The sequence below is a fragment of the Grampus griseus genome, assembly GCF_964374135.1.
Source record: "Grampus griseus genome assembly, chromosome: 5".
In the NCBI taxonomy this organism is placed as follows: Eukaryota; Metazoa; Chordata; class Mammalia; order Artiodactyla; family Delphinidae; genus Grampus; species Grampus griseus.
In genome coordinates this window covers 6,888,018-6,911,479 of record NC_138998.1, presented here as the reverse complement: position 1 = coordinate 6,911,479, position 23,462 = coordinate 6,888,018, and positions in this window count along the sequence as shown.

The window sequence follows — 23,462 nt, the reverse complement described above, 5'->3', positions numbered from 1 at the left end:
AGTCGAATGTTGGTGTGTTTAATGTTGTCCCAGAAGTCTCTGAGAATGTCCTCAATTCTTTTCATTCTTTTTCTTTATTCTGCTCTGCAGCAGTTATTTCCACTATTTTATCTTCCAGGTCACTTTTCCATTCTTCTGCCTCAGTTATTTTGCTATTGATCCTTTATGGAGAATTTTTAATTTCATTTATTGTGTTGTTCATCAGTGTTTGTTTGCTCTTTAGTTCTCCTAGGTCCTTGTTAAATGTTTCTTGTATTTTGTCCATTCTATTTCCAAGATTTTGGATCATCTTTACTATCATTATTCTGAATTCTTTTTCAGGTAGACTGTCTATTTCCTCTTCATTTGTTAGGTCTGGTGGGTTTTTGCCTTGCTCCTTCAACTGATGTGTGTTTTTCTGTCTTCTCATTTTGCTTACCTTACTGTGTTTGGGGTCTCCTTTTCACAGGCTGTAGGTTCATAGTTCCCATTGTTTTTGGTGTCTGTCCCCAGTGGATAAGTTTGGTTCAGTGGGTTGTGTAGGCTTCCTGGTGCAGGGGACTAGTGTCTGTGTTCTGGTGGATGAGGCTGGATCTTGTGTTTCTGGTTGGCAGGTCCACATCTGGTGGTGTGTTTTGGGGTGTCTGTGGCCTTATTATGATTTTAGGTAGCCTCTCTGCTAATGGATGGTGTTGTTTTCCTGTCTTGCTAGTTGTTTGGCATAGGGTGCTCAGCACTGTAGCTTTCTGGTCATTGACTGGAGCTGGGTCTTGGCATTGAGATGGAGATCTCTGGGAAATTTTCACTGTTTGATATTGTGTGGAGCTTGGAGGACTCCTGTGTACCAGTGTCCTGAACTTGGCACAGCCCTGATGCCTAGCTGAAGCACCAAAAGCCTGTTATCCACACGGTTCAGAATAAAAGGGAGAAAGAAAAGAAAGAAAGAAGACGATAAAATTAAATTAAATCAAATTTAAAAGTTATTAAAATAAAAAAAGTTATTAAAAAATTTTTTTACGTAATTAAAAAAAAAAGAAAGAAGAGAGCATCCAAACCAAAAAAACCAAATCTACCAATGATAAAAAGTGCTAAAAACTATACTAAAATATAAAACAATGGACAGCCCGAACCCTAGGACAAATGGTAAAAGCAAAGCTATACAGACAAAATCACACACAGAAGCATACACATACACACTCACAAAAAGAGAAAAAGGGAAAAAATATATATATATTGTTGCTCCCACAGTCTACCTCCTCAATTTGGGATGATTCGTTTTCTATTCAGGTATTCCACAGATGCAGGGTACATGAAGTTGATTGTGGAGATTTAATCCACTGCTCCTGAGGCTGTTGGGAGAAATTTCCCTTTCTCTTCTTTGTTCGCACAGCTCCTGGGGTTCAACTTTGTATTTGGAACTGCTTCTGTGTGTAGGTCGCCTGAGGGTGACAGTTCTTCCCTCAGACAGGACAGAGTTAAAGGAGCAGCTGCTTCGGGTGCTCTGGCTCACTCAGGCGGGGGGAGGGAGGGGCATGGAGTGTGGGGTAAGCCTGCGGTGGCAGAGGCCGGCGTGACGTTGCAGCAGCCTGAGGTGCGCCGTGCGTTCTCCCGGGGAAGTTGTCCTTGGATCACGGGACCCTGGCAGTGGCGGGCTGCACAGGCATCCGGAAGGGGAGGTGTAGATAGTGACCTGTGCTTGCACACAGGTTTCTTGGTGGTTGCAGCAGCAGCCTTAGCGTCTCATGCCCATCTCTGGAGCTCCTTTAAGTGGCGTTCTTAATCCCCTCTCCTCGTGCACCAGGAAACAAAGAAGCAAGAAAAATCTCTTGCCTCTTTGGTTGCTCTAGAATTTTTCCCAGACTCCCTACTGGCTGCAGTGGTTAAGAATCCACCTGCCAATGCAGGGGACATGGGTTCAAGCCTTGGTCCAGGAAGATCCCACATGCCGCGGAGCAACTAAGCCCGTGCGCCACAACTACTGAGCCTGCGCTCTAGAGCCTGCGAGCCACAACTACTGAAGCCTGCTCACCTAGAGCTTGTGCTCTACAACAAGAGAAGCCACCGCAATGAGAAGCCCGTGCACCACAACGAAGAGTAGCCCCTGCTCACTGCAACTAGAGAAAGCCCGCACGCAGCAGCAAAGACCCAACACAGCCAAAAATAAATAAGTTTAAAAAAACCAATACGCACATATTTCAAATCATTATGTTGCACATCTTAAACGTACACAATGTTTTATGTCAGTTAGCTCTCAGTGAAGCTTGGGGGAAAAAAATGAGAAGCCCAGCTTAACTCAAGTGTCATTTATATTATGTATAATGGTGTCATTTTATAATATAAAGTGAACAATAATTGCACAGAATAGGGAAACTCCCCAATTCTAGCTATATTTGTTGGCATGTGTTGTTTGTAATTCCACAGGCTGAGATGCATGAAGATGACATAGATGCCATTAGTAGTCATTTGAAAATCACTCCATTTTTTTCCCCCAAAGTATGAATTCTGTACTTGGGATTGATGGCTGTCATTTTTCACAGTAATGCACAGTAATGCACCGCTATTTCTTAGAATTTATATTACTCCACCCATAACCCACCTTCATAATGTATTCCCTTTTCATCCTTTGTGCACTAGCGTCTCTGTAATTGAGCCCTGAATTTGAATAAATGGTTTTCCTCCTGATGAATATCATTCACATATGTAGTCATTTACTCATGACTCCATTCCTTCATGCATCTATCCAATCATTCATCGAGTGCTTACTATATGCGTGTTTCTAGGGACTCCAAGAATAATGCAGAAAGCCACTAAAGATTAAATTTGTTTTTAAGAAAAGGGAGAGCCAACATTTTTTTCAAGTACTTAAATAAAAGACTGAAAGAAAAACTATACCAAGATGTTACTAGTAGTTATCTCAAGTAGTATTTTTATTAACTCTTCTGTTCTATCCAGATTTCTCCAAAACATGTTTAATTTTATAATCAGTAAAACATAATGAATTAAAATTTTTCTGGTTTAAAAAGAATATCAATTTTTCAATTAAGTGATATATTAAATAGTATGATGAGATGAAAGTCATATATATGGGTAAATGTATCTCTACAGTACCTAGTACAGTAAGCTGGAAAACTGGTCATACAACAGTTCAATAAGTTTATTGATCATCCAGAAAATTAGGTATGTTTTATCTCTTTCATATTAACAACATAATATACTTTCATTTTCTCCCTGTAGTTTATGATGACCAAACGTTCAATATTGTTCTCTTTTCATCTCTACTAAGAATACATGATTCCATATTCCCATACAGGAACCACTTTTCAGATCATGTGATTTGATCTGGGCTTCAAAGAATATGTCCCACCAGGGGATTAATCTGTGGTGCTTTTGCAGGAACCTGATTGCAATTCCCAGGGAGAGAGGTGGGAGATGGAAAAGAAAGGCAGATGAAGAAGAATATGTCACTTCCACCAAGTTCTTGAGTCTTAATTTCAGATTCCACTGAGGAGTGAAAACTGACAGTGCATCTCTGAGTAGGATTATGAAGAGATGCTAGAGCATTCTCCCCACAGACCAGAATCAAAGGGCTATCAGGATGATTAAGAACATGCTGATATGTGAGATCATGTGATCTTTATTTCTATAGTTTCACAGGCAAAACTGAGAAAGACTTGAAGATGCCACCAGAAGAATCAGTAAATATCATGCTGTAAACTATACTCTCTTTTTCTACCATCTTATTTTTCACCTACTTTCTCTTTGGCTGCATTTTGTTGGATTAATAAATGTTTGGATACTTCCTTTTTTCCCCCTCTTCTGGAGAAAAATAGAGGTTACTCTTAAATTGTTTAACATACTTATTTGGGTCTTCATTTTCCTAAATTTGAAGCTATTCAAGGTTTCTTTCTTCCTCCTGAAAATGACATTGACCTTAACACCCTTTAACTTTCCACAGAACAATGTGCCCACATTGTCATTGCTACCTAGAATATAACTCTTTTCCTTTTTATTCACACACAATATTTGTTCTGCATTATTTTTACATCCAATAGTTAATGAAAACTATAAAAAATTCACACTAAATTTCTGTGTACAAATATTTAATATCTTGTATCTCATTCCCCTCAGGGTTTAATTTTCAACTTCCTGGAGAAAACTATTTAATATTTTTACAGTAAAAGGCTATGGCTGGAAAACACTCATAGTCACTGTATGTCTGAAATGTTTTTTTTACCCTCTTCTCCCTCTTTCATGATAATCTAGCTAGATATAAAAATATGTCATCAGTTATTTTCCCTCACTACTTTGAAGATATTCCATTCTTGTTTTTGGCATCTCCCGTTAATGATATGAAGTTGGCTGTGTCATTATTTGATATTCTAAATAGTCTTTTCTCTATGGTACTTTTAAGAATGTATTTTTTATTCTTGATATTCTGCCATTTCACTACCAAGTATCAGGTGTGGGGTTTTAATTTTAGTCAGTATTGAGCATGCCCTTCCATTCTCAATACTCATATCTGGGGCTTCCCTGGTGGCACAGTGGTTAAGAATACGCCTGCAATGCAGGGGACACGGGTTCGAGCCCTGGTCTGGGAAGATCCCACATGCTGCAGAGCAACTAGGCCCGTGCAGCACAACTACCGAGCCTGCGCTCTAGAGCCCGCAAGCCACGATTATGGAGCCCACATGCCACAACTACTGAAGCCCGTGTGCCTAGAGCCTGTGCTCTGCAACAAGAGAAGCCACCACAATGAGAAGCCCAGGCACCACAATGAAGAGTAGCCTCCGCTCACCACAACTAGAGAAAGCCTGCGCGCAGCAACGAAGACCCAATGCAGCCAAAAATAAATTAATTAAATAAATTAATTTTTTAAAAAACCTCCTATCTGTCTTTCATTCTGCCATTAGTGTTTCAAATCTTATTTCCTCACCTCAACCTTCTCTTCATTTTCTTCCTCCAGAAATATTAGTAGGCATATATTGAAAGTTCTCAATTTATTCTCCATAGCTCTCAAGGTGTAAGATTCAGAGCTCTGGGAATTCCCTGGCAGTCCAGTGGTTCGGCATGGCACGGCCAAAAGAAAAAAAGATTCAGGGCTCTCAGGGAGATCAGAATGAGGCTCGCCTCATCCTCACGTCAGGTGGGTCATCACCTGAAACTACACCCTTGTTCAGCTTCCCCTCTGCCCTGCCCTGTTCTCCCCACTCTCTTTCTCCTGGGAACACTTTCTAATAAAATCACCTGCACACGGTCCTCACCCCAGTGTCTGCTTCTGGGGACTTAACCTAAGACATACTATGCGTAACACTTGGGGCTGGATGCTAAGAATATTTGTAGCAGTGAGCAAATGAGACACAGACACTGCCACTTGGAGCTCATGGTCTAATGAAGAAGATGGGACATTGAACTGAGTTAATGTAGAAGCACCAACAGTGCCTTGGGAAAAGGAGAACTTAATCTTTTAGGGTGGCAGTTGTCAGAGGTGGCTTACCAAATGAAATGGCATTGAAACTGAGACCAAAAGCTAAACAGGAGTTATGCACGCAAAGGGCAATGTGGAATATGGGACGGGAACATCAAGGGCAAAGGCCAGAGGGGAGACAGTGAACAGCTGGATCATTTAGTGAAGAAGTCTATACGGAGCCTGTGTGTTGCCATATTGTCCTATAAATCCCAGAAAGATCTATAGGCAGGACTTAATTTAATGAGACTTTCTGGGATGGTCATTCTTGCATTCAACAAACACATTTGTGCACTTCCGTTTCAGTGCTTCGTGTAGTTTACAATAGGACAAGGGAGCCCTGGCAAGAACTACCTTATCAAGTACCTATGGGGAGCAACAAATCAAGACTGTTAAAAGTTCAAAATCACAAAGGATGTCTTTGAGCTACAGTGGTCTAGCTAGGGCTCAGTTATTCAGCTCAAGACAGGAAGGGTGTTGGCTGGTAGAGAGGTGAAGACTAACATTCCAGTTGGTAAGAGGCAGAAGAGGGAACTACACATCCTCAAAGGTATGGAAGAACAGATCCCAATAATACTTCATCACCTCCCTACAGGCATGGTCCCTGGCTCATCTAGGCAGCTGATCACGCTTTCCTCTATACAAACACTAACGTACACACTTTTCTGCAATCCCTTTCCTTAACTCTTTGACTTCTTCAATAGATTATGAGCTCTTCACAAAGGAAGTGGTACTTACATTTAATATGCCCAATGATTAGCATATAGCACAAGTTCAAAAATGTCTATTGGATGGAGGAATTAAAGAATAAGTGAAAAATTATTTCTTTTAGCTTCTGTTCTTTTCAATATGAGCAGGATAGCTTATATCCAAAATCTCTAATGTGTGTTTTACACATGCACACCTCAATTCAGACTAGTCATATCTCAAGTGCTCAATAGCTATATGTAGATAATCAATACTCCCCTTAACTATGCAGTTCTACACACTACCTCAAAATATGAAGCTAACATTTTTCCAATACAAGATATTTTCCAATACAAGACTCCTGAGAAACAAGAGATTCTCAGACACATTATTTAGAACAGGATTTCTCAACAGTGACGCATTGACATTTTGGCTAGATACTTCTTTGTTTTGGTCGGGGGGGGGGGCTTTCCTGTGCCTTGTGGGATGTTTGGCAGTATCTTTGGCCTCTACTCACTAACAACCCTCTCCTCAAGTGTGACATCAAAAACATCTCTTGGCATTGTCAAATGTCACCTAGGGGGTAAAAATGCCCCATGTGAAAACCACTGAATTAGATTATCCTTTTCACCTCTGGGAACCAGAAGTCTGGGGGCTCCGGCAATCTAGCAGAAAGGTAGGTCTCAAGAAGACGCACATCCGTGAGAACTATCATCCCACAGAGGAAACCCTGCACCACAAAGGGCTCGTTCTGGAATCTCTGGTTGCTGAGGCTTTGTTGATCTGCCAAGAGCACCCACACCTTCCCACCTCTGGCCATGGCAGGACATGGCATTTGGTTTGACTGGTGTTTGTTCAGAAGGTACACCAGAGAGAGACTTTTCCTGGCATTTTCTGTCACATTTCATATGGCAGTCCAACATTTCCTGCTTGTAAGCAATAGGGATTGATTCTGGGTAAACAGAAAAATAATTTACTGGGAGGTTAACAGGAAGGTTACCTAATAACCTTCTAAAATGCTTTGAGAAATGATCTGCATCCATACTATAAGTTCATTAAGAAGCTGAGTATTATTAACCTTTTAAGTTAAAGACTGGGAGTTAAAAACTCCCCTTAATAACATGCCACAACTAGATACATCAACATGATTTATCACTATTATATCAATAATTCTAGTTCTATTTATTGTATCTCAACTGAAAAATTTCAAAATATACTTATCCTTCAGTTCTAAAACTAAAATCAACTAAAACACCAAAACACTCTGCCCCTTGAGAAACAAAATGGATAAAAATTTATTTGCCTCTTTCATCACCCCAACTATAATAAGATTACCTATTGCCATTTTAGTCATTATACTTCCAAGCTTTCTATTGCCCACACACAACCAAATGTTTTATAACTGCACAATCTCTATTCAACAGTGACGAGTTCAACTCACATCAAAACAGATAATGGCTAGCCACAACTATAAAGGACAAACTTGAACACTAAATCTCATGTCAGTAATCTTATTTATTGGCTCAACAAACTTGCTAGGTCTCTTACCACTCATTTATGCCCACGAAACAACTTTCAAGAAATTTAGTTATAGCAATTCCTTTATGAGCAGGAGTTGTAATCACCGGCTTCCACCATAAAACAAAAGCATCTCTGGCCCACTTTACCACAAGGAACACCAATTCCCCTTATCCCCATGCCAGTAATTATTGAAACTATTAGCTTACTTATTCAATCAATAGTCCTGGCCATATGGCTAACAGCTAAGATTACAGATGGTCACCTATTAATCCATCTAATCAGAGGAGCAACCCTGGCCCTAATAAGCATTAGTATTACCACAGCCCTCATTGCATTTATTATTCTTATTCTACTCAGCGTTCTTAAAGTTGCAGTAGTCCTTATTCAAGCTTTCATGTTCACCTTATTAATAAGTCACTTCTCACATAACGCACAATGACCCAAAAACCCATGCGTATCATGTAATAGTAAATCCCAGCCCCAGCAGGAAGACTGAAAAAGCAGACTCGGAAAACAGTTAAGAACCAAGAGCCTCTCCTCTCAGTCCAATACTTTATTACACGAAGACTCTGATTAGGATGCTGTTATTGTGGCCACAACCACGGGACACTCTTGCTGCCCCCGGATACTTGACCCCTATGCTGTCACTATGAATATTTCCCAATTTCACTGTGATTTTGCATCAGTCTCCCACTGCAATCTCTAATAGGTTTTATCCACACTTGGTAGCCCTTGCATACAGAATGCAGGAAATGTCGAGTGTGGTCAGATAGCCCTGATCCATCCTCACACCACACTTGATCCATTTTCACTGCCTCTGTGAGCCTCTTTCTTGGAGGTTTGCTCTCTTCCTTCTCAAAATCCATATCAGATATGCAGTGATTCTTGGTGCTTAGAAGCTCTCAACCAGTGGCAGCTAACTATAACTAATCCTATCAGTGGGGAGGAATTCAATTGGTTTCACCAGAACCACTGCACTTTCTTCCTTTGACCCTCTCCCTTTTCCTTATCCTCTCAGGGTTGCTTCTTATGGCCTTTGGGAGTATCCCTACCCCACCAGAAAGATTTCTCTCTCTCTGGGTCCTATTGGCCTGTACCTACTTGCTAAGTTGTTCCCTGCAGTTGCTAAATGATAACAAACCAGGATCGTGGCTAAGGTGATTCATTATGATGACATTGCAGTGCTATAGTTCATTCATCCATGTATTCACTCAACAAATATTTATTCAGTGCTCACCATGTGTTAAGTTCACTGCCAAACACTGCAGATGCAAAGTAACGAAAACCAGCCCCTGTATCTGGGGAGCATACAGTCTAGTAAGGGAGACAGACATTAAACAAGTGATAATGGAAGGAAATATTGAATCACAACCTGGACAAATCTATGAAGGAGAGCTTATGTCATATGAAGTCCTATATTTGGAAGGCTATTGTCATGCTCTAGTAGACAGGAAATCAGTGAAGGTTTCTCTGAGGGAGCAACCCCTGGGGAGAGCTGAGAGCTGAGCAGAAGGGAAGTAGTAAGACAATAAGAAAGAGCATTCAGGAAAAGAAAAGAAAAAAAAAAAAAGCAGTGGCAGGAAGAAATGTGGGATGTGGGGAATTCAAGTGAATTAAAAAGGCCAGCAGGGCTAAGGCAGAAGGAGTGAGGGACAGCATACGTGTTTACCTCCCAAATCTCCAGCTTTACTAAGTCAAATGTAAGGCAAGCCAAGAGTTTGTGTGTGTGTGTGTGTGCGTGCGTGTGTGTGTGCATACACTTTTTTTTTTTTGAAGTACAGTTGATTTACAACGTTGTATTAGTTTCAGGTATCGAGTAAAACGGCTCCGTTTTATAAATATAACATAATATATATTCTTTTTCCGATTCTTTGCCATTATAGGTTACTGTAAGGTAGTGAATATAGTTTCCTGTGCTATACAGTAGGACCTTGCTGTTTTTCTACTCTATATAGAGTAGTGTGTATCTGTTAATCCCCAACTCCTAATTTATCCCTCTCCCTTTTCCCCTTTGGTAACCATAAGTTTGTTTTCTATGTCTGTGAGTCTATTTGTTTTGTAAATAAGTTCATTTGTATCATTGTTTTAGATTCCACATATAAGTGATATCATATGATATTTGTCTTTCTCTGACTTATTTCGCTTAGTATGATAATCTCTAGATCCATACATTTTGCTGCAAATGGCATTTTTCATTCTTTTTTACAGCTGAGTAATATTCCATTGTGTGTGTGTGTGTGTGTGTGTGTGTATACACACATACCACATCTTCTTTATCCATTCATCTGTCAGTGGACATTTAGGTCGCTTTCATGTCTTGACTATTGTAAATAGTGCTGCTGTGAACATTGGGGTGCATGTATCTTTTCAAGGCAAGAGTTTTGATTAACCAAGGAAAGAAGTCGTTTGGCTGGTTACAAGGAAAGCATTGAGGCAGTCATCAGATGAAAGACCTTGAAAGAACTTGAGGCAGTCATCAGATGAAAGACCCTCTTGCAAACTCAATCATGATTTAAACAAGACGTCCCCTAGATGGCCCAGAACTAGTTCCTTTTGTAATTTACAAAACAGCAAAAGACCTTGGTACCTCCTGCAAACACACTTTCTTCCAAGTTCAGTTGCTATGAGTAGCTGATTTGCACCTACCTCACCAGAGAAAGGGGACTCTGGGACCTTTCAATTATAGTCGGCACTGCCAGTCATACATCTGAGCCCAAGCATAAATATGATGACAGAATGATGGGTGTCTAATTGAAAATGAAGAACATTTGCTTCTAAAACATTCTAAATTTTTAAGACAGCCTGAAGAGAAACTAAGTTAGCCTTTCCCTTGAACGCCTGTGGCTGGTCCATGCAACCCGGTCCAGAATAATTCAAAGCAAAGTAGGTTGTGTCAGGTAGGGCAGCTTCTTCACTGCTGAGAATCTGAAAGCAAGGCTGAAAGCAAGCAAGGCATAGCCAGCTTTATTTCCTCATTTACACATCCTCATCCCTACTGTTTTCTCCGGCTGGGCTGGTGGGATGTTACAGCCAGACTCATCTCCCCCGAAGCTTCTTCTGACCCAAGAAGAGTGGACTCCATGGAAACTAAAATAAGCAGCTGTTTGACTCTCATCTGCAGCAGGAAATTCCACCTTGATGAAACTAGCTTGTTTCCTAATATTAAAAAGAGAAAGAATAAGAAGAGGCAAGCTGCCACCAGAGTCTCCTGAGGCTGAAGGTCAGTGACTTTTTTAACGGCCTTACCTTGGTGCTTTGAGAAAGGTTTCTGTATTTGGAAGCACCTGCCACTCATTCTCCAACCTAGATCCACACCTTGGAAAGAGGAAAATCCTGAAAGCATCCGACAAAGAAACAATTGGAAAATTAAGGTTAATGTGTCACACCTCTTGCTGTCTCAATTTTGTGGATTCGAAAGCCCCAGTGGGGGTAACAGACAATCAAGGGTAGAGCTAGAAATAGTGAGCAGAGTAAAAAGTGAGAAAGAAGTGAAAGAGGGAGATGGAAGCAATTCATAAGGTGACGAGGAGATGCTGTGAGAGGAGGAGTGAGGAAAGATAGAAAGATGAAGGAAGAAAGAAAGAGACTGAGAAAGACTCAGAGGCAAACAGGGTCAAAGAGAGGCAAAAACAGAGAAGGGTTGAGAGGGAAAAAAACGTGTAGAAGTAGAAAGAAAAAAGACACCTGTAGTTGGAATAGGAGAGAAAGAATATTCCTTCAACAAGAATCTACTGAGCAGCTTCTCTGTGAGGGTTCTGTGTTGGCAGGCCCTGGGACTGAAGATAAATCAATTACATAAGCCACTGCAGTGAAGAGCAGTCATGGGCAAAGTCGAGTGCTCTCTGAGAAGAGGAATATAGTAGGAATACCCGGCTAGTATCAGTGGTCTGGCACCTTTGGGGAAAGATATAGACCTGTCCTCTTAATAAATGTGCAAAAAAAGGAGTTTAGAGTTTATAAACAATGGGCTCATAAAGCTGAATTGTAAAGCTGAATTGTATCTGATTTTCAGCCTTCTTACATATTCTCCTTTGAACTCATACTTCTCCTCATCAGAGTTGCCATTAGCCCAGACAGTATGTAAAAAATAAGCAAAAAACAATTTCTTCAAGGCAATTTACTTCCATCTATTGAAAAGTTGTCATAATATGCTGGCTTTCTAAGAACAAAATACTTTGCTGTTATCTGCCAAAAAACTATCTGAATAAAACATATACATCCTTCATGTGGACCATGTCAATGGGGACTCATGGTATGTGTGTTCTTGGGCAGTGCCCAGTCTATACAACCGTACTCAACAGCCCTACCTTGAATGCTAATATACACCTCTTCCTTAGGCCAGGGCCTCAGGGTTAAAATAATGCAAACATTTCTGCATCATCTGTTTTCAGGGCTTCTAAACTAGAAGTCTACAGGTTGGTATGCACCAGACCTATGCTTGCTTTTACCTGAAACTTTGAGAAATCAGAGTAGTTAAGATAAGAATCCAAATTCTCAGCTTCTCTTGAAAAATTATTTGTGAAAATAAGCTTTGTTCCCTCATTGCAATAACCTTCAGGAGCAGGGTAGCCCCTCTGAGGACAATTTTCCTCCCATTCTCTACTAATCCTTGTCAACCTCTGGAACACTGAGGCCAAAGAGTCAGTGTCATTGATCATAATGCTTCCACTGTTGTCTTGTTTATATTTGATCAGCTTCTCATATTTATATATCCTGGCTGGCAACTGAATTTGCAAATTTTGATCTAAAGCTGTGTTGTCAACGGGACAGCAACATGTAAAAGAATGAAATTAGAACACTCCCTAACACCATACACAAAAATAAATTCAAAATGAATTAGAGACCTAAATGTAAGGCCAGACACTATCAAACTCTTAGAGGAAAACACAGGCAGGACACTCTATGACATAAATCACAGTAAGATCCTTTTTGACCCACCTCCAAGATAAATGGAAATAAAACCAAAAATAAACAAATGGGACCTAATGAAACTTCAAAGCTTTTGCACAGCAAAGGAAACCATAAACACGACGAAAAGACAACCCTCAGAATGGGAGAAAATATTTGCAAACAAAGCAACTGACAAAGGATTAATCTTCAAAATTTACAAGCAGTTCATGCAGCTAAATATTCAAAAAACAAACAACCCAATCCAAAAATGGGCAGAAGACTTCAACAGACATTTCTCCAAAGAAGATATACAGATTGCAAAAACACATGAAAGGATGCTCAACATCACTAGTCGTTAGAGAAATGCAAATCAAAACTACAATGAGATATCATCTCACACCGGTCAGAATGGCCATCATCAAAAAATCTACAAACAATAAATGCTGGAGAGGGTGTGGAGAAAAGGGAACCCTCTTGCACTGTTGGTGGTAATGTAAACTGATACAGCCACTATGGAGAACAGTATGGAGGTTCCTCAAAAAACTAAAAATAGAACTACCATATGACCCAGCAATACCACTACTGGGCATGTACCCTGAGAAAACCATAATTCAAAAAGAGTCGTGTACCACAATGTTCACTGCAGCTCTATTTACAATAGCCAGGATATGGAAGCAACCTAAGTGTCCATCGACAGATGAATGGATAAAGAAGATGTGGCACATATATATGACGGAATATTACTCAGCCATAAAAAGAAACGAAATTGAGTTATTTGCAGTGAGGTGGATGGACCTAGAGTCTGTCATACAGAGTGAAGTAAGTCAGAAGGGGAAAAACAAATACTGCATGCTAACACATATATATGGAATCTAAAAAAAAGTGGTTCCAAAGAACCTAGGGGCAGGATGGGAATAAAGATGCAGATGTAGAGAATGAACTTGAGAACATGGGGAGGGGGAAGGGTAAGCTGGGATGAAGTGAGAGAGTGGCATGGACATATATACACTACCAAATGTAAAATAGATAGCTAGTGGGAAGCAGCCGCATAGCACAGGGAGATCAGCTCGGTGCTTTGTGTCCACCTGGAGGGGTGGGATAGGGAAGATAGGAGGGAGATGCAAGAGGGAGGAAATATGGGGATATATGTATATGTATAACTGATTCACTTTGTTATAAAGCAGAAACTAACACACCATTGTAAAGCAATTACACTCCAATAAAGATGTTTAAAATAAATAAATAAATAAAGCTGCGTTGTCCAATATGGTAGCCACTAGCCACATGTACCTATTGAAATTTTAAATTAAAATAAAATTTAAATTTCAGTTCCTCAGTTTCACCAGCCACAGTTCAGATGCTCAGTAGCTATTGGAGGAGGTCATCAAGAGGATGTTACCGCTGGTTGACCTGAGAGCTGGACCCAAACAATCGGAGGCTCCTGACCCCCTCCCTTGTCCTTGGAAAATACGTTCTGCCCACTGTTCCCACAGGGGGAGTTGTTCCAAGGATGAAGCCTTGAGAGAGTAAGGTGCTGCTGAGACCATCTGGACGGTATATGCAACTGAACCCAGTTAAGGCCTCTGTGTAAACTTTTAAGGTGTACGCAAGCAGGTAGGGAGATCTACTTCTCTTGTGATGCCTAAGAGAAGCCTCAGATGTAAGTTTCCTTGCTTATTAATGTGGAGTGTTCCCCTCTTTCTTCAGTCTCTGCTTGCCCTCCGTGTACAGGGGCGGGTTCACATCCAGGAAGCTCCTTGGTTGAGAACTAACAGTAGTTACCTGTAGCTGTGGTTACCTATTGAACAGCACAGAAATAAAACACTTCCATCATTACAGGAAGTTGTGTTGGATGTGGCTAATCTAGAGAAGAATGAAGGTCTGAGACCAGCATTCCCCCCAGATTTTGTCCCAAATTTGCACACAATACCCAAGACACAACATGATCATATAACTTTGGAAAACACTGTATTAGGATCTTACGGCTGCTGTAACAAACTACTACAAACTTCGTGGGTTAAAACAACATATATTTATTATTTTACAGTTCTGGTGGCCAGAAGTCCAAAGTGGGTTTCTCTGGCTTAAAATCAAAGTGTCAGTAGGGCTGTGTTCCTTTTGGAGGATCTAGGGTAGAGTCATTTTCTTGTCTTTTCTAGCTTCTAGTAGTCACCCCCTTCCATCTTCAAGGCCAGCAACAGCTAGTCAAGTCTTTCTCTGACTCTGAAACTGACTCTTCTGATTCCATCTTCTACTTTTAAAGACACTTTGATTACATGAGCCCCACTCAGATAATCCAGGATAATCTTCCCATCTCAAGGTCAGCTGATTAGCAGCCTTAATTCCATCTGTAAACTTAATTCTCCCTTGCCATGTAACATAACATATTAACAGGTTCTGGGGATTAGAACATGGACATACTTGGAGACAACTATTCTGCCTACCATGGTGTGTTAAATAAAATTAAGCAGGGATCTTTACAGAAGGTTATCAATGAACTTTTAGTATCCAAAGAACAAAGTGAATTGGTAGAGGACTACATGATACAGTGTTTGTTAAATCTACTTCATTACAGAACTTTTTTATGAAGAACATTTATTAAATGTTTCAAGGAACAGAATTGAAAAATACAACTGTTGGAAGTCAAAAAGAATGACTCAGTAAGAAGTAATCCTTCCAATTAAAACCATGATAATAGGAGAACTCTAAATAGCATATGCAAATTGTTTTGCAGGTACTTACAGGGTCCTGTTGAGACATTGTTCCTTTAAATAGGACTAGATGGAGGAGGTGGGAATGATCCAGACACACAGAAGGTTTATTGAGCCTATTTGGTCAAACCTATTCGGTTTGGTGTTGTATAAGCATCATGCTCTTGCCTGGGCCCCATACTCCCAACTCTTGTAGAATAGTCATGGGACATTATAGCTATAAGGAAACGTTGAGGTAATCTAATCTAGAGGCCTGGAGTATTAATTCATCTTATGTCATACAGCTAATATGTATCTAAGGACCGACTAGATTTCTATATTCCCAAATAAATATTCTTCCCAACCTGTAAAGCTGCATCTTACCAAAATGTAGAAAACCTAGTCATCTAAGTTGTTGGTAACTAAGATATGACTTTTGTCCTTTCTAGGGATTAAGAAATGAAGGCTTTCATTAGAAAGAAGCACAGTATCGTTTTGCTGTTGACTCCTTCCCTCAGAAATTTCCCAGGAATTCACATGGAGATTTTAGATTTGGCTTCCCTGTCCATATGGACACTCTAATAAAAAAAAAAAAAGGTGATTAGGGACTTCTCTGGTGGTCCAGTGGGTAAGACTCCGAGCTCCCAAAGAAGGGGGCCCAGATTCGATCCCTGGTTGGGGAACTAGATCCCACACGCATGCCACAACAAAGAAGTCCGCATGGTCCAACTAAAGATCGTTGCACGCTGCAACGAAGATCCTGTGTGCCGCAGTTAAGACCTGGCGCAGCCAAAATAAATCAATAAATAATTTTTAAAATAATAAAATTAGTTAAAAAAAAAAAAAAAGGTGATTAGGTCTCTGACCTGACCTCCCCACCGAAGTTCTTCCAATGGACCTGCCTTTCATGAAGCAAGGAACCAAAAGTATACTACAAAAAGGATGAAATTAGACAGCTGATGATGTGGGAAGTCCATACATAAGAATATGAACAAGAGGACCATTTATTTCGAAGGATGAGAAGTAAGAATAAATGACTTTGTTCTCAGCTTCAAGTGGGAAATTAATTTCCTGTTGATGTGTCTCCACCAGGTCAAAAGATATCTGTACAATATATGCTACAAGACTGATGCTCATTCCCATTTGGTTCCCAACAAAGATTTTATGGTGGATTTGAAACCTTTTAAAGTTGTTAACAAATAACCTTTGTTATTTTAACAGTACATTTTTCAGACTTGCAATCTGTCTCACTGGTTGTTGATAAGCAGGCCCTTTGCAGAGGAAAAATATTAATCACAGTACTGATGTTTACACTGGAAATGAAATCAGAAATATTCAGGAAGTAATAGCCATCCAGAAGTTGAGGGACACAGTTTTTGGTTAATTCTTACTCTTGGAATCATAAAAAGACACAGAATATTCTATTTTTGAGTATTTGGGAGTAAACTGACATAGGAAAGTATTACAGACCTTGTGAAAGACCCCACACTCATTCGGATTAATTTTACAGAATTTAGAGTTCATGCAATTTGTTCACATATATGACTGCAGAGGGACTGGTCCATTTTCTAAACATGGTCTGAACTCTCCTCACTCACTAGAACCAAGCCTCATTTAGGGTTAAGTGCCTGAACTTCAGCAATAACAGCCAAAATTCACCCCCCCTAAAACACTTCAGTAATTAAAACTGAGTCTTGGGAAATTATGTAGATTACTAGGTAAAGACAGACTAAATGTTGTTAATACATTTTTTAGTATGACACAGGAGACTATATGCTCAGATTTAAAACACTCTAACCTGCATCAAAACCACATTATTCATCACTGGAACTTAACCAAACCACAGTCAAAAAGACAAAGCATAAAAGGAAAGGAAGGGGCTTCCCTGGTGGCGCAGTGGTTGAGAGTCCGCCTGCCGATGCAGGGGACACGAGTTCGTGCCCTGGTCCGGGAAGATCCCATATGCCGCGGAGTGGCTAGGCCTGTGAGCCATGGCCGCTGAGCCTGCGCGTCTGGAGGCTGTGCTCCGCAACGGGAGAGGCCACAGCGGTGAGAGGCCCGCGTACCGCAGAAAAAAAAAAAAGGAAGGATGGAGAAGAACCTGTCAACTCAGCAAGACTTGACAGGAGTTCAAGGATTTAGCCTAATTAATTGACCACATGGTTGATGAATTAAGACAGTATCCTTGTTCGGAACAAAGTACACTCGCTATGCAATTTGTGGGCGGTGGTGATGAGGAGAAACAGGGGAAACAATTGAGGTTGAAATAAATGAAAAGCATTAGTAAAAGAAGAAAAATTAAAGAGTAATGAGCAAGTGGGAAGTCCAGCAATTTAGATGGCCATCCCACAGGAGAACACATTATGGATCTAATACCTGGACTCCTTATAGAGCTGGCAAAAATTGTCTTGACTTTCAAGTCTTTTACAGAGAACTGCATATTTGAAAATGATAATGAAAACTGAAAGCTAATAGACTGAAAATATATTTACCACCCACCACACCCTAAGCCAGTGCTCTTTGGGACAACCTCTTCCTTCAGAAGCTAAAAATATTCAGATTGCCCAAGGAAAGGTTAATAACACAAATAGCCTCTAATAGGCTTACTGAAATGCTCTGACAATGGGCAGCAGAACACAGGGAGGAACATCTAGCCCAGGAAGCTCAGGACACAGTAAATCTGACCTGATTTGAATATCCTTGCACTTCTTTCAGCCTCTGTAGCTCAGCCAAAATAGAAACAACTTGACCATTTCAGTTTCCCCAAAGTAAGATAGTTTTAGGGAAAATGCACCATCTTAAACCTGGGTCCTGACTCTGTTTCTGCCAGTAACCAGTTTTGTCACCTTGCAAGAGTCATAACCTTTCTGGACTTCTGTTCTCTTACCTGGAAAATGAAAAGAGCTGCACAAGAGGTTAACTTTAACTTTTAATATTCATCTTTTTAAAAGCTGCAGCAATCATTCTTACACATGAAAATGACAAAGTAGGATGACTCAGTTCATATCGCATAGCAATCAGCTCTATTGATGGCTGGGTCAACTGGTTTGACTCAAAAGTATTTCATGTAAACATAGTTTCTATGCTACTGAGTACAGCTTTTTTCCTTCTGGATCTCACTCGGCATTAGTCTCACTGATGATAGATCATTAGATTCCTTCTGCTATTATTAAATAACCAGTTAACCCCTAAGTTTATGTGGTCTAATGGAAAGAGCACGGCATTGTGGAGCAGAGGCCTTGAAATCTAATTCCCGCCTTATTGCTATTGGATTTCCTGGACATTGGGAAAGTCACTTAACTCTGGAAAGTAACCATAATTGATTTGTCTTCTTCATAATATTATCAGGGTCAAAACATATGAAAGAGAGAGCAATTTGAAACTGCTGTATTTGGTAAACTTGAATCTCAGGCCACAAAGTGAGATTTGCCAAGCTATAACTTTATTTCTACAAATGAATTTAATTTCTATTTTGAGCTCTCATCCTACTAGGTGTGAGAAATTAACCTCTGTCAATTCAGGTCCTTTCATACTTCTGCTGTTTTTGTGCCCATAGTCCGAGAAGGGCTATGTAGTGCCAAAGCATTGGGGAGGTCTTCATTTGTCACTTGTTCTTACTGACATCTGCCATGACTGCTCCCTGCCTGCCCCCAACTGGTCTCTGGTCAACAATCCCTCCAGGTCACTCACTCCTCTTCATAACTTCAAAGCCACTCCAAGGCAAAATGGGTAAAGGAGAAAGAAAAAAAACAGCCAGAGAGGTTAAAAAACAGAAAAACATTTTAAGATGTGTTATGGAAGCCAAGGGAAGAGAAAATACCAAGAAAAATGGTGGCCAAAGGCTTTAAGTGACTCAGAGAAGTCTATAATAAGGAAGACCAAAATGAAGCCATAGATAACTTTTGCAAGAAGTTTCCACTGAATTACAGAAATACAATCCTAACTGCAGAGGTAGAGAAGGAATACTAATAGTGAATGTGACAAGTTCTTTTTTAAGTTTTTTTCTGAAAAGAAAAAAATTTGATTAAAATTATCTTCACTTTGGAAAAGGATGACAGTGGTACTCAAAATTTTAATTTAGAATGCAATAATTTGCGTACATGAAAGGATAAGACTTTTTGTACTGGTGAGACCTGACCACAAGAGTGATTAAAATCCAGCCTTACCAAATTTTATCTCCCTAAGTATGATAAAATATTTAAGCCCATAAAAATTAGGCCACCACTTCTCTGAAACAGTCTTAGGAGTAAATAGCCCATGAATATAAAATCACTTCTGCTGTACAACCTGAGACTGAGATGCCAGTGAGGAATGAAACAGGCAATATTTCACATGGATGATGGAGAGAAGGTAAGGGGAATTGCTTTGGTTGTCATAACTTTTTACTTTGCACGATTTCATAAGACCAACCTGATTCCTTGTAAAAATTTTTTAACATCTTTATTGGAGTATAACTGCTTTACAATGGTGTGTTAGTTTCTGCTGTTGATTTCTTATAACTTAAAAGAGTACCAAATAAAATCAAGTTGATTACGTAGGAGTGATCATTATCAGAGCATTTAATGCCTGACACATCCATCTGGGATGCCCAGAATATGAGAATATTCTACCCTAAATTATACTCCTAGGGCTGTGAAATGGAGAAGGAAAGAGCAGGTATCACCACGACTTTCTTCTCTTTCCATCGTGCCCCACTAATCCCAATAAATATTCATTTTTAAAGGTTTAAACATTTAATGTCAAGAGTATTCAATTCATTTGTAAAGTGGAGTGGTAACTTTAACTTTTAATCTAATTTTTCTGCTTAGCTCAGATAAGTCATCCAGAATAGTAGGGGGGGAAAGAGCTTTGGCAATTCATGTCAACTTGGCTCAGTCTTATATTCACAGGGTAAGTAGGATGCAAAAATGCTTGCATATCATCTAGACTCAATGATTTATTTTCATCTTCTCAAAGAACCAGCTTTTAGTTTTATTGATCTTTGCTATCGTTTCCTTCATTTCTTTTTCATTTACTTCTGATCTGATCTTTATGATTTCTTTCCTTCTGCTAACTTTGGGGTTGTTTTGTTCTTCTTTCTCTAATTGCTTTAGGTGTAAGGTTAGGTTGTTTATTTGAGATGTTTCTTGTTTCTTAAGGTAGGATTGTATTGCTATAAACTTACCTCTTAGAACTGATTTTGCTGCATCCCATAGGTTTTGGGTCGTCGTGTCTCCATTGTCATTTGTTTCTAGGTATTTTTTGATTTCCTCTTTGATTTCTTCAGTGATCTCTTGGTTATTAAGTAGTGTATTTTTTAGCTTCCATGTGTTTGTATTTTTTACAGATTTTTTCCTGTAATTGATATCTAGTCTCATAGCGTTGTGGTCGGAAAAGATACTTGATACGATTTCAGTTTTCTTAAATTTACCAAGGCTTGATTTGTGACCCAAGATATGATCTATCCTGCAGAATGTTTCATGAGCACTTGAGAAGAATGTGTATTCTGTTGTTTTTGGATGGAAACTCCTATAAATATCAATTAAGTCCATCTTCTTCAATGTATCAATTAAAGCTTGTGTTTCCTGATTTATTTTCATTTCGGGTGATCTGTCCATTGGTGAAAGTGGGGTATTAAAGTCCCCTACTATGATTGTGTTACTGTCAATTCGCCATTTTATGGCTGTTAGTATTTGCCTTATGTACTGAGGTGCTCCTATGTTAGGTGCATAAATATTTACAATTGTTATACCTTCTTCTTGGATTGATCCCTTGATCATTATGTAGTGTTCTTCTTTGTCTCTTGTAATAGTCTTTGTTTTAAAGTTTATTTTGTCTGATACGAGAATTGCTACTCCAGGTTTCTTTTGGTTTCCATTTTCATGGAATATCTTTTTCCATCCCCTCACTTTCAGTCTGTACGTGTCCCTAGGTCTGAGGTAGGTCTCTTGTAGACAGCATAGATATGGGTCTTCTTTTTGTATCCATTCAGCCAGTCTATGTCTTTTGGTTGGAGCATTTAATCCATTTACAGTTAAGGTAATTATCGATATGTATGTGCCTATTCCCATTTTCTTAACTGCTTTGGGTTTGTTATTGTAGGTCTTTTCCTTCTCTTGTGTTTCTTGCTGAGAGAAGTTCCTTTAACACTTGTTGTAAAGCTGGTTTAGTGGTGCTGAATTCTCTCAGCTTTTGCTTGTCTGTAAAGGTTTTAATTTCTCCATCAAATCTGAATGTGATCCTTGCTGGGTAATCTTGGTTGTAGGTTTTTCTCCTTCATCACTTTATATATGTCATGCCACTCCCTTCTGGCTTGCAGAGTTTCTGCTGAAAGATCAGCTGTTTACCTTATGGGGATTCCCTTGTGTGTTATTTGTTGTGTTGCCCTTGCTGCTTTTAATATTTTTTCTTTGTATTTAATTTTTGATAGTTTGATTAATATATGTCTTGGCGTGTTTCTCCTTGGATTTATCCTGTATGGGACTCTCTGTGCTTCCTGGACTTAACTATTTCCTTTCCCATATTAGGGAAGTTTTCAACTATAATCTCTTCAAATATTTTCTAAGTCCCTTTCTTTTTCTCATCTTCTTCTGGAATCCCTATAATTCAAATGTTGGTGTGTTTAATGTCCCAGAGGTCTCTAAGACTGTCCTCAATTCTTTTCATTCTTTTTTCTTTATTTTGCTCTGCAGTAGTTATTTCCAATATTTTATCTTGCAGGTCACGTATCCATTCTTCTGCCTCAGTTATTCTGCTATTGATCCCTGCTGGAGAATTTTTAATTTCGTTTATTGTGTTGTTCATCATTGTTTGTTTGCTCTTTAGTTCTCCTAGGTCCTTGTTAAACGTTTCTTGTATTTTGTCCATTTTATTTCCAAGATTTTGGATCACCTTTCCTATCATTATTCTGAATTCTTTTTCAGGTAGACTGCCTATTTCCTCTTCATTTGTTAGGTCTGGTGGGTTTTTGCCTTGCTCCTTCATCTGCTGTGTGTTTCTCTGTCTTCTCATTTTGCTTAACTTACTGTGTTTGGGGTGTCCTTTTCGCAGGCTGCAGGTTCGTAGTTCCCATTGTTTTTGGTGTGCCCCCAGTGGGTAAGTTTGGTTCAGTGGGTTGTGTAGGCTTCCTGGTGGAGTGGACTAGTGCCTGTGTTCTGGTGGATAAGGCTGGATCTTGTGTTTCTGGTTGGCAGGTCCACGTCTGGTGGTGTGTTTTGGGGTGTCTGTGGACTTATGATTTTAGGCAGCCTCTCTGCTAATGGATGGGGTTTGTTCCTGTTTTGCTAGTTGTTTGGCATAGGGTGTCCAGCACTGTAGCTTGCTGGTCGTTGAGTGAAGCTAGGTGCTGGTGTTGAGATGGAGATCTCTGGGAGATTTTCAATGTTTGATATTACGTGGAGCTGGGAGGTCTCTTGTGGACCAGTGTCTTGAAGTTGGCTCTCCCACCACAGAGGCACAGCCCTGACACCTGGCTAGAGCACCAAGAGCCTGTCATCCACGGCTCAGAATAAAAGGGAGAAAAAAAAAAAAAGAAACAAAGAAGAATATAAAATAAAGTAAAATAAAATCAAATAAAGTTGTTAAAATAAAAATAAATTATCAAAAATAATTTTAAAGAATAAAAAAAAAAGAAAGAAAGAAGAGAGTACCCAAACTGAAAAACAAATCCACCAATGACGAGTGCTAAAAACTATACTAAAAAAAAAAAAAAAGGACAGAGAGAACCCTAGGACAAATGGTAAAGCTATACAGACAAAATCACACACAGAAAGATACACATACACACTCACAAAAAGAGAAAAAGGGAATATCGTTGCTCCCGAAGTCCTCAATTTGGGATGATTCGTTGTCTATTCAGGTATTCCACAGATGCAGGGTACATCAAGTTGATTGTGGAGATTTAATCCCCTGCTCCTGAGGCTTCTGGGAGAAATTTCCCTTTCTCTTCTTTGTTCACTCAGCTCCTGGGGTTCAGCTTTGGATTTGAACCCACCTCTGTGTGTAGGTCGCCTGAGGGCATCTGTTCTTCGCTCAGACAGGACGGGGTTAAAGGAGTAGTTGCTTCGTGGGCTCTGGCTCACTCAAGCTGGGGGAAGGGAGAAGTACGGAGTTCGCAGTGAGCCTGGGGCGGCAGAGGCCGGCGTGACGTTGCACCAGCCTCTGGCACGCCGTGCGTTCTCCTGGGGAAGTTGTCCCTGGATCACGGGACCCTGGCAGTGGTGGGCTGCCGAGGCTCCCGGGAGGGGCGGTTT